Here is a 20,281-nt window from a genome sequence, read left to right as displayed (position 1 = left end):
TCCCTCTCATTTGAAATTCACCTGCAGTTCTAGCTGAAGCAAACCTTGAAAAGCTTTTAATCACAAATCAATCAAAATGTGTGATCAGAAACTGTTTCATCATCAGTGGACAGTGCTAAAGGTGGAGTTGACCTTTACTTAAACAACGTAGACACCTCCTTTGTTTTTATTGACCTGATGGTGGGAAGAAGCGTGTCTATGGATTAGTGTGTTCATTATACTTTGGCTTGGAGCCAAACGGATAAATTACTCGCAAACAAGGAAGTTTAGGGGACCTAATATGGACTTGATTGGAGTAATACAACGCACAGCTTGTAGTTATTAGACTGCCAATGACTGTCACAAGCAGTAGAGTGATTGGCTGTGGTTCCTAGTAAACAACACAGTAGATTGGCCCAGTTTCTGATTGCAGACCAGTGGGACTGCCAGCAGGAAGGAATACATTTCCGTCATCCCATTGGACATCTCAGTTCGCTGGGTTTAATCCAAACAGGCATACTGTATAAACAAAAACCTGTAAATGTTAAATCAGATAAACAGATTGTGGGGATTATTTTCCATTTAGTAATTCCATTTATCACCATACGGGAATACATTGTACTGAAATACACAGCATATCATATCTCCTTAACAATAAACTGTGCACATTGTAATATAATAGTCATTATTGACTATTTGGACCAACATTAATTATTTTTTTCTTCAAATAAGTTTTTGGGATTTGGTCAATCAGCTGTCAACACGTCCATCTTTATATACAGTCTATGGATTGGACCACAGGTGTGTAGGGCCTCTACAAGCAATTCAAGTTGAGGTAGGGATTGGTACGGTTGTGATTGTCATGGAAACATGCTCATAAAAACATTGCTAACATGCTGATGTTTAGCAGGTTTTGTTCACTGTGTTAACCACTGGTTCAGGGTGTTAGCAGGCTAATATTTGCTGATATGCAAATTGGCTGTAAACACGGTTGAGGGAATGTTAGTTTAGCAGTTTCTTTAGATATGAAGTACTGATGCCATCAGGATTAATCCAGCAGGGACCATAAATGCTTCTTTTTTTTTAAATATATATTTGAACAGTTGCAATCATATAACAGTAAAGTATGGAACTTTGGTTACATGATGACAGGTCATAACCCTGGTTTCTCTGAAAGGTAGTCTTTGGCATCTTTTGGCAGATGTGAATGGCCTCTATGACAAAGTGGGTGAGACCACAGCATTTGTCCCAGTTATATGCATGTCTAACCATGCTTATTTGCTTGTTTAGCTGGTGTTTCCATTATTAATATTTGGGTTGAATAAGATATGTTGATTAGAGTAGAATATTTCCAAGATCAAAATCAAACTATCATGCTCTACGTTGCAGAGCTTAACAATCGAGATTCAGCTGACTCAATCCTGAAGCACATTCAGTGGCCCTTGCATTTATTTTGTAGGTGTCTAACATTACTCCTGCAGACAACTCTATAAATCTATCCACTATATACATATACACAGTGAGTCAGAGCTTGGAGTTTCCCTGAGCTGGCTACTTTACAGTCCATCCCTTACACTGTCAGACAGCTGAGAAGAGAGCTAAATTAGATGTCCCCCCACTATTGCTCTTGAGGATCAAGTCCAGCAGTTGTTTCAGTAAGCAGACATATAAAGGAGGAATCATGCAGTGGCTACAACTGTACCCCCATGTTGCAAACGGGATACTGCCAGGCAATGTATTTAAAGTTCATGTGCGGCCTTTAGGAGTTGCTGAGAGATTCTGCTCGTGGATATCCATTCATCATGTTTGCCGTGTCTGTCGCTTCCTGTTTGTTATTGTGGCTCTCTATAGATTGTATGGGGACACGTGGCTGCCTTGCACTCTCACTGCACCATTCATCATGGACGTCCTTTGTGCCTATCTGTGTCTAGCTGAGCTCTTTGAAAAGAGAGAGAGCTTTGGTGATGGTTAACAATGTTGTTGTAGGAGTGGGTTCTATTCTGACAGGTGATTGCACAAAATGATTTTAGATAATGATGAGTATTTTGGGCTCTCTGAAGTAGGCCAGCCTTCTGTGTAATTGATGGACTGGCCTCTTTTCTTATGTTCATCCTCAATGGAAGTGAAAGCTACAATACTACTGTGGTTACAACTAACCGTGCGACTAATACTACTTATACTACTACTGCCAAATACTTTTACTACGTTTTACTGCTACAACTTAAACAGTTACAACTGCTACTACTACTGAAATAAAATAGTCAATTAAAGCTAGGGACGGACTTTGAGATTATGGAAAGCTAGTAAGACCAGACATCCTGCACATCACTTTTTCCACCGACGTACACAGATCTTTTTAGGCTTGAAAGTCAAAAAGGAGCACACAATGAATGACTCAATAGAGCGACTTCCAAAATCTCACCACAACACAAATTACTGCACCCTCCTGTCCCAGAACAAAAATGGACATCCATCAACAACCGCTTTCTCTGCTAATCTATGCTGCAATTTGCATAGAAAGGCAAAACGGTAAAAAAATGGGATATTTTAAATGGAAGGACATGGGCAATAAGAAGTTGATGGGCAAGAAAAAGTGCCAGTGCTCAGTTACTAAGAACTAAGAAAGAACCCATGAAGACCTCATGCTAAGACAAAAAACACAAAAAACCAACTGTAACTAAAAGAGTAATTACAATAATTGAAGGTCATAAAAGGATGCAAGACTGTAGCCTTAAGAAGTAAAGTGAAAAAATAAACTGATATGCTCTTTTCCCTAAGTGAGAGCAACTACTTTGAGACGCTCCTCAGAGGAGTTGTGTTTCCATCTGGGACTGCATCCTTTTTTATTATTATGTGAAGTCGAGAGTTCACGTTGCACCCAACTTGCCCCGACTAGTTTAGTCTCCTGACCAGTAACGGCAACAATCTTTCATCACCTGCCCATCAAAGGCACTCACTTCCTCCCCATTCCTCCGCGTGATTTGCCGTCGGGCAGAGCGATGACGGCTCCTAGCCTTCTAATAGGTCATTTTCCTGCCAACATCCCGGAATGGTTGACTTCATCACTTGGCACGCCTCGATGGGACTTCTCCTCTTCCACTTGTGGTGAGTTCTGTGACTGACCACATCTTTGCATCTTTGATCTTTATTTTTTTTCCATTGTTGTTGTTTTTTTCCCACCGATCCAAAAGACTTTTAAATTGCTTTCTGGTCTCATTTTCAAGCGAGCGCTCGGAAAGGCTCCAGCACGTCTAATTCTGTGGGCTAACTTTCAGCAATACAGCAAGAGGACAGCCCTGTTAAGCCCTAAGTGAAGGAAAATCTGGTTCAAGACTTTACCTATGCAAATCTTTAAGTCAAGTCTCTTTCAAAAGTACCAAAAATTAGTTTTCACTTTGCACTCTCTGTTACTTTGTCCGAGTAGGTTCAGGTTTGTTCAGGTCAAATGGAAGAAGGGTCACTGTTTGTTTCACTGTCTCAGATGTGCGCAGGGTACAGTAGTGTTTGCAGGTTCAGAGCAGGCCGCAGCCCTTCTCACCTTTGATTTGCTTTGTGAGAAAGTTCAATAGGTCCCGTATTTCTTCCTTTACCTTTTGCCTCTGAACAAACACTTCAGAAAAGAAAGCTGGAAATGAATGGTTTGTGCAGATTAGGCTAGGATCGTCAGGAAGGAATGGTTTCACTTCTTTGCCAACTTCATCGTGGCTGATTGAAAGGGGAAGTTTAGACGTGTGAGGCTTCTGTTTGAATTTACGTCCGCTGAAAGCTCCGTTTGTGGCCTCCTTTTACTTCACCGCTCGGGTTTATGTGGAGCAGCTGTGCTTACAGCTTTAATCAGCTTGTAATCTTTGGCAAGATACGAATCGTGACTTTGATTTACTGAGGAATGTTGAACACCTTTGGTCATTATTGGATGTAATTTAATGGAAACAGCTACATGAATAAAACAAACGTGCGGTTCAGATTGTGTGTGTGTGTGTGTGTGTGTGTGTGTGTGTGTGTGTGTGTGTGCGCGCATGTATGCAGAACTATGCATAGCCTTTACATTTTTGCATGGGCCTGTACGTGTTCTTGCAGATATTACTTTTGTTATGTGGTCCTGTTAATGTAATCTATGAAAATATAAGGGAAAATGTACAACCTTTTGTCTCAGGACACAGATTTGAAAAAAAAAGTAAGCTTTGAAAATGAAATGAAAAGTGAGAGGAAATGTATTAATTTCTGTCAGCAAAAGAAATGAATACATGAAATTTAGATGATGAAAACTAACCTAAAACAATTAGCAAATTACTTAAATGTGACTAAACCTAATATTTTTTAAATTTTATGTTAAAAGATAGATTAAAACTAAATTAAAATCAGTGAACACTCTCTCACTTTGATTGAGGATTGCAAAATGTGTAGTATGTGGACAGAAATCAAGCAATGCAGATCGTGAGGCAGTCTCATGCATAAACAACAAAGGGACCATGTTCATTTTCAGCCTTCATTCCCAACATTCCTCGTCACAGACATTCCCTGGTCAGTTCTCCACACATGTGGCGTCCATCGTCCTTTTTTGAACCTATTTTGAAGCTCGCGGTTTACAAATTGAGATGTTTTCTCCTCACCGCAGGCCCATGTTTGAATCAATAAAGCGGGGCCTCGCTCTGTGACTGGCACATCATCGGGCATTGTGTTCACTTTGGTTTGATGTACTGTACTGTGCTGCTCTCTGGACTCTTGTGATAGTCCTTTTTGTTGTTGGCTGACGATGAGCCCCCTTGCAGCAAAGGGCTGACGCCGGAGCATGCAATATGCATGAAGCTGTCGGATAACAGAGGAGTAGGTGAAACACGTGCAGTGCATTTTGAATACAAATGCTCAGGAAGAGAATGGGCTGGATGTGGAGCACTTTGCAGACCACCCAAGGCCATTGGAGGTGTTTCCTGATGACCAGCTGATTGCACTAAATGATGTTTGCTGTGCTAATAGAGTAGACGATATCTACTGGGGTGGAAGTGTGGGCTTTAATCGAAGATATGTCCGTTTCCATTACACAAAGGCTTGATTTAGAACATCTTTCAGCTCTACAAGGAGATGGATATCCCTGGAAACCTTTTAGATGGGCAGGGACATCCTTAATCATTGCATTCATTTCAAAAAAAGTTTAATTGTTGCCGCTGGGTGCCTTTTTACTTGTGAAAGCAGTGAGATGTATCAGCGGGGATGTGGGGTCAGAAACCTCCTTTTAATTGGCCCGTGTTCCCGTCTGGATGTTTTCCCTCATGAAATGAGTATTTCTCTTGACCCGCCTGCTCAATACCAAAGCTTAGCTGTAGAAGACTGTAGAAGAAGCAACCTTGGACTACCAGGATGTCTACACACAAGTGTGTGTGCATGATAAACAATCTGTCAGTGATGTGTCTGTCTATACACTGATTTGAGCAACACAAGCTTTACATTTGTTAAAAACAAGGTCCATTTGTAAATGTTTACTTCATTCCTTACAAACTGCCTTACAGTATTCTTGGAGGAATGAGACTTTTGTCTTTTTTTTCCTCCAGTTCCTCAGCAGCAGCTCTCCTCCTGCTGCCCTGTATGATCTAATTGGACATCAGGCCTCCGGGGTGAGTGTGAAGCGAGTAGCACCCAGACAGCGAGGCGTGACCCAGAACCTAAAGGGACCGCTGATGGACATATTTGTGTGTCTGTGTGGCTCCTTAGCAGAAGGTTGCAGTGCCTCAACACTTCCGATGCTCCGACCCTGATATTCCCAAGGGACTGTCTATCTTTCCTCTCACTCTTCCTCCATGCTGCCGCCGACACCCCTACGATTTATTGCTTTGTCTGCTGCTGAGAATCTTGGCTGACCCCCAACAAATCAAGCAGGCGTCCCCCCTCCAGGCAGGTGCAGAGGTCAAACAATGCCGAGTTTTTTATGGGGGAGGTTGAGAGACACCGTGGAAGTGACTTGGTTGTGATAACGTTTGCCAAGACGCCTCCGGCTGTATGACATTGTAGAGCAATTCTGGTGAGATGAGAAAATTTCACACAATGAGATAAGATGCACTTTATTGATCCCTGAGGGGATTCTGGGTCATTTCAGCAGCAATTGTTCGAGGGAGTGGCTTCAGAGTACACAGTCAAAAAGTAATGTAGAATTTAAAAGTTAATTTCACAAATCTTGACTTTCCACAAATAGGTTTTTAGGATTTCTTGGATTCTGTTTTTGAATGGAGCCTGCCCTTGCGACATAGCTTGTGTTGCTTTTTATGAATTAGCTGCTTGCTTCAGTCTAATGTAAGCATTAAACAGGCTGGAATGTTCCTATCTGCTTTATTTTCTCCATGTTTAATCTCTCTGTATAGGGTATTTTAGACAGTAGTCCCTCTTGTATGAGGGAGAAACATGGCAGCACTATTTCACTACCTTAAAAGATGGCTAACGGAAGGACGAACAAGCTCTGTGAATTCCTTTGCTTATAAGTGCCAGATCCCTTTATATCTGCTCTAATACATGTTTTTGTATTAATAATGATCAAACAACTATGAAGTGTAAAAAAAGGTAGCTTGTAGTAACAAGCCCTCAGAGAATTACCACCCGATCCCACAGTTCCCCTCAGCTCCACAGAGCTCTTTAGTGTCTTTTGTTTGGGTTTTTTACCCACGACTTCACGGTTTGATTCAGTCTCGCTGCTCTCTTCAATGTTGCTTTCAACTGCAACAGGCAACTACCTGCAAACAGAAAATTAGAGACTAGCTGGTGAACAAAGTGGAGTATTAGCTTTGATTCTCTGCCCGAACTCGATTGGGCCTGACATACCCCCCGACCCCTAAAAACTGCAGCCGTGGGTCGGGCTTGAATAGAAACTATGCAGGTTCATGAAGGATCGGGTTATTTTTTTGGGATTGATCATAGACCTTAACTGAATAATGAACTTGTCAGGTGAACACAAACTCCAATGACTGTGATGCTCAGAAGGAACTTGTTTTGGTGGAACATGTGTATGCTCAAAGGTTGTTGGTTTAGTTGTGCAACAGAAAACTCCGATTGGACAGATAGTCTAGCTAGCTGTCTGGATTTACCTTGCAGAGATCTGAGGAGCAGTTAACCATAGTCCTCACAAATCCACCAGAGTTTAGAACAAATCCACCAGAGTTTAGAACGCCAACACACTTTGTGTGCATGACACAGAAATAAAGAATCAATTAATCGATCAGTCATATACATTTTAGATCTTATTTTTTATTTGTGTATACAAGCTAACGCTACTGAGACCTACCCATACCTTTTTGATGTGTTCTCACCTCTCATATTTATGTTCCTTTGTTAAATCAAGTCATCCTCCTGTGTTCACTCCTCCTCAGAGAGGTGAACATGAAATCCAGCCCTGATGCAGAAATGCATGTGAGTGCGGGGCTTCATGAAGGTCTACTGGCTGAAATGTCACATCCTCAGAGAATTAGACGAGTATTATAAAGGAGGCTCAAACGCACACTGGGCTCCATGTTCTGCCTGTTGTATTCCTTTCCTCCTCAATGCTTCCGGCATTCATGTCTTTGTGTTCCGCCCGATAGTGGTGGTGCAGAGGGGGGGAAATGGTACAGCCTGAATAGGACACATTCACAGCTCCAATATGCTCATGCTGGCAAATGGTGCAATAAACGGTCGCCTTTGTCGCCTCTAATTCCCTTATCTTGTGGGCAAGGTGTTGGTGATGTGCCTCTCAGCGCGGCTGGCAGCAGTGATCTCTGCTTATCTGAGCTGCAAGTTAATAACTCCGCAGCCAGTTCTCTCTCAGCTCTTTCCGCTATTGTCTTAATCCTCATGAGGACCAAACTATTTTAGAAAAGGCAAGAGCACAAAACCGTGATTCACCATTATGTGTTGTAGCTTACTACCTACAGTTATACATACATATTTATATACCCCACTGTACACTTGGACAAGGTAAGAGAAAACACCTTAAAATACAACACAATAACATTCAGCATTTCATAGTGTTTGTTATAATCTCAGGCAATGACTCTCATGCCTCTTCATACCTTTGGAAGTTGCCTTGACAACTGACTCACACAAATAATGATGATCAGAAACCCTGACCTAACTAGCCAAAACTTTTCAGAGTTATACTTTTTTGGTCCTACATTAGAGTAGAAGGAAGAGCATTTTAACAACTTTCTTAAAGGTCCCATGGCATGAAAATTTCACTTTGAGGTTTTTTAACATCAAGGATCGCTTTGTGACCGGCGCCTAGAAATACGCGTCCAGTATGAAGGGCCAGGCTCACAATCAGGCACTTATTTACGCTACGCAACACCTATGTGCCTGGTGTGTTCCAGCTGTCACTCAAGTCCTATACTCTGAGTACTCTTGGGTCAACTTTCAGCGTGACTCCTTGGACTGTGACACTTGTTAAATAGGGACCCAGGAGATCAGTAAACCACAGGTTCACAAATACTCGCATTAGTTTTTGTTCTCTGTTATCGTCAGCAATCCCTTCCAAAATTTTAATGTAGGTGATGGGGGACAACATAGACCATAGACCAAGCCATTCAAAAGTTCAACCAAATCTACTATAACCTTGAGCAGTCTGCGTTAGACAAATCAACTGGTAATCTTCCAAAGTTATAGAGTCATAAATAGTACCAAGGTCTCGCTTTGTGTTACTGAACCTCCCTACAACAAGGGGATTTCATACCACTTGATTAGTCCAACGCAGGCTGCTGACGCCTTACAAGCTTCAGATAAACTTCAGAATGCATTTTTACACTGAGCAAAGGACTGTGGATCCTCCATCAGTTACATTGAAATCATTCTAAGAAGCGATCTCTTTGCAGCCAGCCAGTATGGACAGGAGGAACAATTGAACTAACCACATATCCCTTTCAATGTACATATATGGGCATTTCAGCAATGTCTTAAGATAGACTGGAAAATGTGAACGTATTCTTTCAAACCAGAATGTTGCCTATGATGAGTGGTTTATGTTTTCTTTAAAAAATAAAGACATTTTGCGAAAGAAAACAAGTAAGAAAATGGGTTGAGGGAGCAAACTATGGGAGATAGAGAGAAATGAAGTCATCCTACCTGATGTGGAAGTGAAGTCACCTTCCCCACATGGGAGAAAGGCTATGAGGTGTGTGTGTGTGAGTGAAACGTGAGGAAATGGTGAAGTCATCCAGCTTCTCTAGTGAAGCATGAACACTGCTTGCCTGCAGATGCAGTGCACCAACTGAGCCCCCACCTCAGCCCCCCCACCCCTCTGCAACGCATTGGTGTCTAATCACAATGACCATTGCAGACAGCTCAGCCCAGTTTCTCTCCTGCATCTCTAACTTTGTTTTTTGTACTCGTTCACCAGCTTTTCACAATCACTGTACATTCATACTGAATATAGTACCGGTTTGTATTGAGTATCTGAGATCACTGAGCTAGTCGGCGTCTTTTCTACCTCTTTTTTCTCAATTTGTTGTGGTTAGGACTCTCCTCAATTTTCTATTGCTAAATGTTGATTGGCTTGAGCCAATGCACTGAGATTGGCTTATGTCACTTTATGTTTTTCTTAATGGAAACTGCACAGAGAGCTAGAAAAGATGAGGAAAAACACAGGACCTTGGTTGCACATGCATTATGCAAAGGTTGACTCAATCCAACTGAATGAACACCCACAAACAGAATGATGTCTCCTTTGATTGTTCTATAATCTCTTCTCATTTCTTAATCACCCTATACTATTTCACAGTTTTTGCATCCTCAGTTCTCCTTGTACACCTTAGGATGTTTCAAACCTATAGTTCCATTGCGCTGGTCCAAAAAAGTGGATGACTTGGTAAACTTGTGTTTTTCCCCTTGGTTTAGTTTGTTTTAACGCAGAAAGAAATTCAAGTGAACCAAAATGCTACACTAAAAGCCAAAGGAGAACATTGATGACTCTGGGGTGGGGTTGTGAAAGTAAACCAATGAAGACGGTCCTGAACAAGATCCGCCCAAATATCAAGAAGGCAGCATACTTCGTAGCTAGTCCAGGTCCGACCCCATGCTCCTTGAAGTTGCGTCTTCTGCCTATCAGCTTATCAGAACTTAGATGTCATTGTTTTAACCAGCATTAGGCTGGGTATTGTTTAAAAAAATATACCGGAACAAATACCAGTACCCAGAAAGTGATACAGATACCAATAGAGTACTTTATTTAAACACTGATTTGCCATCTCCATCAAATACACTGCGCTGGACTTAACCACAGACTGTATGTGTTGGAGCCAATCACAAGTCACATTAAATTGAATGCTTGCGGCGACTGGCTGCAAGCAAAACCATACAAATAGTCTTTTTTTCTAGGTCTGGGTACAAAAAGGGTCGAATGCAGGTGTCATTTGACTGGAGAAGTTTAAAGGTCCCATGGCATCAAAATTTCACTTTATGAGGTTTTTTAACACTAATATGAGTTCCCCCAGCCTGTCTATGGTCCCCCGGTGGCTAGAAATGGCGATAGGTGTAAACCGAACCTTGGGTATCCTGCTCTGCCTTTGAGAAAATGAAAGCTCAGATGAGCCGTTTTGGAATCTGCTTGTTATGAGGTCATAACAAGCAAGGTTACCTCCCCTTTCTCTGCTTTGCCCGCCCAGAGAATTTGGCCAACCCATGAGAGAGAGACATCATGGCTTTCAAACGAGAAAAGTGGCAGTTGGTCAAGGCCACACCCCCACCCTCCACCTTGCCCCTCCCACTCTCCTCCTCAATAGCTTCAGACACAGAAATGGCACATACTAAGGAAAGCTCATTGTGGGACTGGCTCTAGTGGCTGTAATTCTGCACCAAGGCTGAATTTCGGGAAAGAGACTTCAGATACAGTATTAGGGGACCACTAAGGTCTATATAAAAGCATCCAAAGAGCACCATGTCATGGGACCTTTAAATACTACTTGGGAATGGGTTATTTTGGTCGGTACCTTTTTGGAGGTATGGAGAATGCAGTACCCAGCCGTGGTCCATCATGAACTTCCATTGTTCTATGCGGTTCAGGATGGCTAAGATAGACTGTAACGGTTACATTAACATGCTTTTAGTGCTTGAAAACATGTTTCAGCTTTGAACCCTTTCCAAGCAGCACAGCACCAGAGTTAATCTAAAACAACACCTTCCATTGGTGGCTGTTAATTAACCTGAGTTGGCTGTCTGGCTGTCTGAGTATGAATATAATATGGAGAAAAGCAGTGGAACAGCCACAGGCTTGAACCGCCTTCTCCCACTGTCTAGGAAAGCCTGAATGGTCATTTCGCTGTAGATAACCCAGTATGTCGCTGTGCTCATCGCTTTCCTTGCTGCAGGCATTTTCCATCACAGCTGGTTGCTCAGACGCTTCCCCTGCTGCTTGTTTGAATGCTGGCTGGACAATTCTGACCCTGCAGCCTTTCCTTCCTGTCCTTCCTCCTCCTCCCCGTCATCCTCTGGCTGGTCAGTCTGGACAGAGGAAATGAGGACTGTCTCATTATCGCCTCAGCTTCCTCTTGGATCTTTTCCAAAGTGGAGCCGGTCTGGTTTGTCTGGACTGGACGCAAGATGGAAATAGTCAGCTGTTACCTCTCCGGCTGCCTCTGGCTGTCTCTGGCTCCCGCCTTCAACATCCTCCTGTCCGTGTCTTAGCCCTGTTTTACTTTTCATCCTCTGCTACATTAATGTGTCTTTTCTAGGGCTGGCTACCCAACTTCCCTACTTTTTAGGCACCGACCGAATTTTCTCCTTAGTTTCAAGTATTGAAAAATGCCCTATGATTCAATATCAAATTACAATACCTAGGGAGTAAATCTCATCAGCGTCAGTGAGCCAATAAGCATGCAGCCTGCTTCTACTAATCTAATAATGCTGGTGATTTGCTGTGTAACGGAAAACTCTACATTAGACGGGCTAACGTGTGTCACATGTGTAAAGGAGCTGAAAAAATTTGTACCTTAATGTTTAATTTTGTGATATCTTTTTGTTCGAATGGTTTTTGTAAAATTGGTATCGAAAAAAGGTATCGCTCAGAACCGGTATTGAAGTCACAGTATCGGCACCGGATTCAACATTTTTTTAACGATACCCAGCCCTTCTTTTCCCAATTTCCTTGTTTGCTTAAGCTTTAGGAAAGTCCACTAACCACTGTTGCTTTTTTGTTTTATTCAGCAATGCCCTACTTCACAGTCATATCATACTGTATCACCCATTCCGAGCTGCCCAGTACAGACCAGTTGGTGTGACTGCCTTAAACCAGTGACCTTCTGGTTACTGCCGCCCTCTAAGGATCAGTCTGATTTACTCACCTCTCGGATTCTCTTTCTGATTTAGTTTTCTACGTCTGATCTAAGTCTTCTGTCTTTCTTGTTTTTAACTTTCTTCTTTCTTGCCTTGCTTGCTTGAATTAGGATTCTTTGAGTTTTGTTAATCATTTGAATATTTTTATGTATGCATCATGTTCAAAAAATGCTCACACTAAGCTGTGATATGGAAATGTAGTCAGAGGCCCATGTCGTTCATGACCTCCGGTGACATTCCGGTGACCAGATGGAAACACCATGTATGTAGACTGAATGTGAACTGATGTTTATGTCAAGGTCACCAGTGGGGGGGAAATACGGTTTTCTTATAGGACACAGAGGAGTGTTGCTTCAGGACTTTTGTTCAATGATAGTAGAGTATAGTAGAGAGACTATTTCCCATAGGATAAGGAGAGATTTGTTTTTGGCTGTATTCCAATCAGAAAGGATTTCTTTTGTTCTGTGACAGTATAAAATTGATGTGCACAAACTTCTCTGTGGGAGTTATTGGGGAAAACTGATCTGGTGAGACCTTGACACTTTTTCTCAGTTTTTCCCTGTAATTAATTACAAAAACTTTTGCAATATATCACTTTAACCATCTCTGTGTTCTCTGTGCCTCTGTGTTTGTATATTGAGACCTAAAGTGCATCACTGGAGAGGTCAGAAAATCTCCATAACACTTCTGTCTGTCCTGTTTTTTTTTCTCTCTTTCTGTCTCATTTTCTCTCCCTCTGCTTGGCTCTTCCTCGTGGTCTCTATCTCCCGCTCTCTGTCAGTCTCTATAACCTCCTCATCTCTCTCCTACCCTTTTTGTCTTTCAAACCTATAATTGGCTTTGTTTTTCTTCTGGCCTGTCTGGCTTTCTCTGTCCCCCTCTCTATCTGGGTTTTATTTTCTGCTTCAGTCTCTCTGCCTCTCTCTGTAATGCTGGCAGGCAGAGTCAGATAGCTCCTTTTAAACCATGTGATCTCTCTGTACCCATGTGCTGGCCATCTACCAGGACACTACAAAGGAAGATGCTCCCCGTCTCCTTGATCCTGGATCATAGCGCATTATTAAAGCATTAAAACCCAGGATGATGAGCTTTAGAGTGATGTGGTTAGTGCAGCTCTAGAAATTAAAAGGTTTCTTCAAAGTAAGTACACACGCATACAGGCTGAATGATTGGAGGGAAATATCTAAGTGCAAGCCTCACTAATTATTTTCCAGACTGGTGATGTTGGTCTGTATAGTATTAAACAATATACATTGCAACAGGCTTCTGTGTGCATCTTCCAGCAGCGTGCATCTACTGTCAATGAGGTGCCTCACAGCAAACTTCCAAGGGAAAAGAAGTGACTGGACGACACTGATTTATTTGCAGCCTTCTGTGCAAACAGACAAGATTGAACAAATTTTAAAAAATCCAATAAAATGATGGAGTTGCTTAGGTCTTCCTTAGGGTTATCTTTTATAAAAACCACTTCAATGATAACAGTGATACAGTATTACATGTCAACTTGGCTAATTTTCTGGAAGAAACGCTACCTGTCCTGATTTGTGAACATCTCATATAATGAACTTAAACAATAATATGATACACTAAGGAGTAGGGACGTCACAATAACTGATACTACGGTACCAAATCGATACCTAGTCGGTATTCTTTTCTTCTTTTTTTTTACAGTACCGGTGGATGCTATTCTTTCAGCCTGAATGGGCAGTATATATGCCTACAAGTGCTCTAGTTTGTCGCTAAATGCCGAAAAGAAGTACGCCTACCAGCACGGAAGAACAGCCTCATCTCCGTGCGCACTCTGACTGCTTGACTGCAGCAGCCTCCGGCTTTAACGTACATCTACGGCTTTCACAAGTTCACCTGGAACTCCCAAATCGCTCTGAAAAGTCTGCGTCTCTCTGCCATTGTTTTTCACATAGAACCGTTAGCGTTAGCTACGATAGCTGCCATTAGGGAACATCAACGCTTGTTCCGGTGGAACAGCATAACATCTGTTAACAGAGAGAAACAAACTTAACCCAACTGCATGTCAGGAACTTCTTCAGCAAATGTAACTGGCCCAGGTGTTAGATGACCCAAGTGTGGTCGTGTGTATTTGAGAGAGAAATAAATGCTGTGGTGGTCTGGTTTATTTAGCTTACATATATTCTGTATTTTATCATGTAACTGGAACGGCAGTAGCTGGAATATGTTGAACCTACATGACTTACACCCTTCCTCTGCAGCCATTATTAAGATGCCCTTGAGCAAGGCACCAAATACTGCAACCACGTCAGTGGAGCTAAATTGCAGCAGGCAGCAGTTGTAAATGTGAGTAAGTGTGTGAATACAAAACCAAATGGTGAAAGAGAGCATACGTGCTGAGCTGATTGTTGGCTGAAAGAGCTCGGACCAAACAGACCGATCTGATCTGCGTTTAGCAGACTGTCTTGATTAATTGAGGCGGTGGCTCACGCTGGTGAATAGTAAACAAAACCTCACTGCTGTTCTGCTTTAGCTGGGCTTGGCTGCTAACCAGAGCTGTGGATCTATTCTGTGCAGCTAACTGTGCTTTCTCCAAAGTGTTACTCTAGTGAGTGTAAGACGGTGACTCTGAGAAGTGTATCAGTTTTATCTGTCGTCAGCGGTGGTGAAGTGTGGTAACAAAGATGGCACCCAGTAGGGGTGTGACGATACACTCAGCTCACGATTCGATATGTATCACGATACTGGGTTCACGATACGATATGTATCACGATATTTTGAAAAAAAATGCAAAAATTCAACTGAAAATCCAGGCTTTTCCTCTTGGACTTTATCTTCTTCTTTTCGGTCTCCTTCACTTTTTCTCTCCATGCCTGCGAGTTAGCATCCATCTCTTTTGTCACACTTTCATTACCTCTAATCCTCTCTGTTTCTGTCTCTGACGCGCATTCACTTTTCTCTCCCTCTCTTATTCACTCGCTGACTCGCTCCCTCAGGCCCAAAACCACTTTGGTAGCTGCGTGTATGAAGACAAAAGCATGTGCCGCATTCCCAACTGCAGCCAACAGCCACCTTGCACCAACAAAGCCTATTTGCGTCTTTGGCCGTCCTTGGAGGATAAGTGAATAGACGTTCATATTTTGCCCAAGTTAATATTTATCTCTCTCCCGCTCTCTCCTGTATGGAGGGCAGTTGAGCCGGAGATCGTCCTTGGTGATTTGCTGCCAGTGAAGAATGAAGATGTGCGAGGTCGGGCGCGTTCAAGGACGACTCTGGACTCCAGCTGCTAACAGTGGAGGGGACTGTTAGCACAATTGTCTTAAATAAAAAGAAAAAATCAAACGGCTCTTTTACCTACAATACTATTAAATGGGAAATATTCAATGATTAAAGGATATATAAATTCTAAGATAAAAAACAGCCACTTTTAATCCGATTGAAAAATTCACTAATAGAAGCTGAATGAAGAGGTACATCATTCTCCTCTACAGGCTTGAATGGTGGTTTCAGATTGTGTGTGTGTGTGTGTGTGTGTGTGTGTGTGTGTGTGTGTGTGTGTGTGTGTGTGTGTGTGTGTGTGTGTGTGTGTGTGTGTGTGTGTGTGTGTGTGTGTGTGTGTGTGTGTGTGTGTGTGTGTGTGTGTGTGTGTGTTGAGGAGGACCAGCAGTACATCACAGCCTGGCTAATGGAACACTGCGCTCCTGAAGGGTCCTCAGCTCTACCTCGTCCATCACGGCTCCCGCATCCATCCACAGAGGATTCTGGGTAGACGCTGACACCTGAGCACGCCCGCAGGACTTAAGTCTTGTTTGTGCCTGTGAAGTACTCTGCCTCTTGTGCTAGGGATGGCAAATCTTAAGTATTTTCTCAACAACATTAAATATTCATAACTAAATAAGCAACAATCAAAGTTAAAGTTAGTTATTTATTATATTGAACTCTAAAAACACTTAAAACATTTTAAGGATTTGACAACTTTTTGCAACGCATTCTCATGTACATATAATATCGTACGGAAACGCATGCACAACAATTCTTTAGGCACCAACCGTTGTGTTGTCTTTTGTTTTGCCTGTTTGTAAAACATAAATTATCACCAAATTCTGTTACATCTTCGGCAATTTCATTCCAACTTATTACCACTAGTTTTACACGGTTGTTTTAGAATCCATGGTCAATAAACCTCAATTATATGAAATTATACCTAGTTTGAGTTTAAAGTGCTCATAGTATGCTTTTTGGCCTTTTCCCCTTCCTTTATTGTGTTATATATCTTTTTTGTGCATGTTATAGGTTTACAAAGTGAAAAGGCCCAAAGTCCAACCCAAAGGGACTTACCATCTCCAACAGAAAACACTGTTCACAAACTGCTCCAAACAGCTCTGTTGTAGTCCAGTCTTTACTTCAGAGACAAACATGCGTCACTTTGTAACACACGTTATAATGCTGGCTTAGCTGCTAGCATGGCACGCCCTCATACTCTGCTTCTGACTGGCTAGTAGTCCTTACCTAGGTACTTTCAGGACACACCCTCATACTCTGCTTCTGACTGGCTAGTAGTCCTTACCTAGTGCCGAAGTGAGATGCCTCACTCTGTAGCTAAAACAGAGAGCTCCACACACAGGGTGAAAAGAGGAGCTGCAGCAATGTGCAGTATAACAAAATATGGTGTTTTCTGAAAATTAAACCACATAAACCTATTCTGGTACAACCTCTAAATACAATTATGAACCTGAGCATAATATGAGCACTTTAAAAAAAAGAAAGCAGAAAATATGAATTATTTGGACTAATAGATAAGATATGAGGGATATATGTTGATCGATCAGACATGAAAATCTCTCACCTTCCTGCCTGGTGCCCGATTTCTGGCATATGACTATTTTAGAAAAATAAATAAATTAAAAAGTCTACATGGGATTTGTTTTGATGCGCTGGATTTAACCATACTGTCTATGGATTTAACCAATCATCGAACTTCCACCAACCAATGAAACGAGTTCTAGCCAATCAGATGCAAAGTAGGGCGGGTCTTTGCCGAAATGTTAACGCGGCTAAAAAAAAATGGAGGCAAAGTTTATCAAACTTGGAGCATGTAGATACCATAGAGGTAGATAGAGGCAGCTTTAGTTGAGAAAATGAGTTAAAACAAATCGCGCTGGGCATGAATGGAGGACAAGAAGAAAAGGGTGGAGACGGGAAGCCGTTTAGCACTTGGTGTCTCAAATTGAGGGAGCCGGGTGCTGCTTCTGCAGCTCATGTTTTGGACGGCAGCAGCGGTAAGAGCTTGCTAGTCATTAGATGCTAATCACAAAGCTTCGGTCCGTGCACTCTGTCATACGAGCCCGTTACCGGCAGCGACCGCTACCACTAAGACTGCGACTGTTCCTTTACTGACCGACTGTGATACAAACAATACGTGTGTGCACGTTCATAGCGGAACATGATTTGTAAAAGCTATCTAAAGCCCAAACAACCTTGACAAAGCTGTCTGTTTGGAATTAGCATGGCAGGTATTTAAACATAACGGCCTTGTCCCAGAGTTTAGACGTCTAGCTATATGAAAAGATAAACAATGCGACGTTTTTAATAAATGTAAATGTAAATATTATATAATATAATATCAACATGGACAAAATCATGAATGTACTAATTCGCTCTTTTGATGATGACCTGGCCAAAGTAGTAACGTTTAGTTTTCACAATGATTCATTGTAGGATTATGATATTATTGCAATATGTAAATCCACATTGACTCTTTATTTAACATATGGTTGGAAGAAGTAAAAATTGATCCAAAACGTTTTAGTCTTTAAACATTATGACTTTTATTATTGTTTTGCCAGTCAAATTAACTTTAATGAGTGCATATTGAAATATTACACTGTCGGTTGGCAAAAAATGCATCTCAAAATGCATCAGATTGATGCTTTAAAATATGGAATATTTAAAATTTTCTTCCAGACCCCCCTAGAGGGGTAATATCCTTCTCACCTTTTTCACCCCTGGCCCGTTTTCATGCCTGATGGATAATCACAGACAGACATAAATGTATGTCAAAGTTCAGTCAGGAATACTGTTTTGAAACTATTGTTTTTTTAAATGGCCGCACATAATCACACCTGTTATCTAGGAAGGCCACACATGACACCGAGAATTCAGTGACGCTCTTCGCAAGTAACCTCAATGATCACTGTTTGATTAATGTTACTTGCAAAGAGCGTTGTAGTGAACCATCCATGTTATTTTTGGGCAATTTGGTTGAAGAAACTTACAATTCTGATTGTAAAAACTTTAAAAAAAGGGGCAAATTTGACCCCGGAGGGTTGAAAAAACCGGTATCCCCTTAAGTAATATTCCTGGGACAAGAACACGAGTCTTGTGTTTTCCCCTTAACTTCTTCCGTGACACAAACTCTGTTCCCCCATTTGAAAGCCCGGTGTTTTAGCATCTTCACACTCTTATACAGCAGCAGTCAATGTGATGCGTACAGTAATAAACATGTGGAATACGCACAAATGACTGTGCATTACTTTTCAAAGCTATATGTAGAAATGGTTCATGAGAACAGCCTGAGGCAGGTGTTGGGGTGGATGGTGAACTTAGACTAAGTGGACCTTTTTCTAGCGGAGTCCCACCCACGCAAGCCAGTGCAAAAAGCGAAGGCAAAAACAGAAATGCACAAATATCTTGTGAAATGAGCAAAAGTGTGTATTTGTGTGTTCACGGAGGACCACATTGCTCATAGTAAGAAGCTGATTGAGATAATAGGTTTTCACTTTACAATGTTTATAAAGTAATTGCTTCTTAATTCCCTTCAAAGCAAACCCTGCTGAGCCAAGGTGCAGTACAACATGCTTTTGATCCCACCGGGTCACCTTTGGGGTGTTGACCAGCACCACTGAGCGCAGTGGTGTTTGCATGTCTACCGACTTTAGATCATTGCTGGCACGTGATGAGGACATCTGCATGCAGATCAGTAGATGCCTCTAAGCCTCCATTGATTACCAATGAAAGCTCAGCACTGTAACAGCTTTAAAATCTCATCACTGGCGTCTGATGCTGTTTGTTCACAGGATTGCCTCTGTTTGCTGTAACTGCCAATTATGCAGGAAAAATGACAACATTACATGGAGATTGCTCCTGATTTCTGTGTTCCTGCTGCAGGTGTATGTAGATAATGGGCTCCCCTCGCAGTTGTGGGGTATTGATCCATAGTGATTTGCTGTTCTTCGTGGATTGAGATTGCGTTTTCAGTCTTCTGCTTACCCAGTAAAGACTTACAGTAGCCAAGCCATCCTTATGGATTTATTAATGCAGACAATGTCTGCACTAATCAATGGCTACCTGCATTACTTTGTGAGGGCAGTGAATCAATATCTTTTTATTATATCCAAATCGTTATTTATAAAACAAGCGTTCAAAGCATTTTAAATTCAAAGCGTTTATTTATTTATTTTTTAAGATTATTTTTTAGGCATTTTAGGCCATTTGTGACAGGACAGCTTAGACATGAAAGGGGAGAGAGATGGGGAATGACGTGCTGCTGGTCGGAACCGAACATGCGGCCGCTGCGTCGAGGACCGAGCCTCCGCACGTGGGCGCCCACTCCACCAGGCAAGCCACCTAGGCGCCCCAAAGCAGTGTTAAAATCATTGTATAAAGGTTGTAAGCATGGAAACCAAAAAGATCAGAGCGACTCATGCAGAATCCTCCAGTGGGGGAAGAAGTACTCAAATCTTTAAAGAAAAATAATAATACCACATTGTTGAAATACTCTGTTACAAATAAAAGTCCTGGATTCAAAATGTACTGAAGTTAAAGTACATTAGTAATTGCATCGATAATATACAGTACTTAAAGTACCAAAAGTAAAATGACTCATTATGGAGAATTATTATAATTATTAATATATATTTGTGTTCATCACTTTAATGTTGCAGCTAGAGCTGCAAAGGTTAATCGATTAGTTGTCAACTATTAAATTAATCACCAACTATTTTGATAATTGAATAATCCATTTGAGTCATTGTTTATGAAAGTCACAATATCTCTGATC

The sequence above is a fragment of the Perca flavescens genome, chromosome 23 (assembly GCF_004354835.1).
Source record: "Perca flavescens isolate YP-PL-M2 chromosome 23, PFLA_1.0, whole genome shotgun sequence".
Lineage (NCBI taxonomy): Eukaryota > Metazoa > Chordata > Actinopteri > Perciformes > Percidae > Perca > Perca flavescens.
This window is presented reverse-complemented; position numbering follows the sequence as displayed.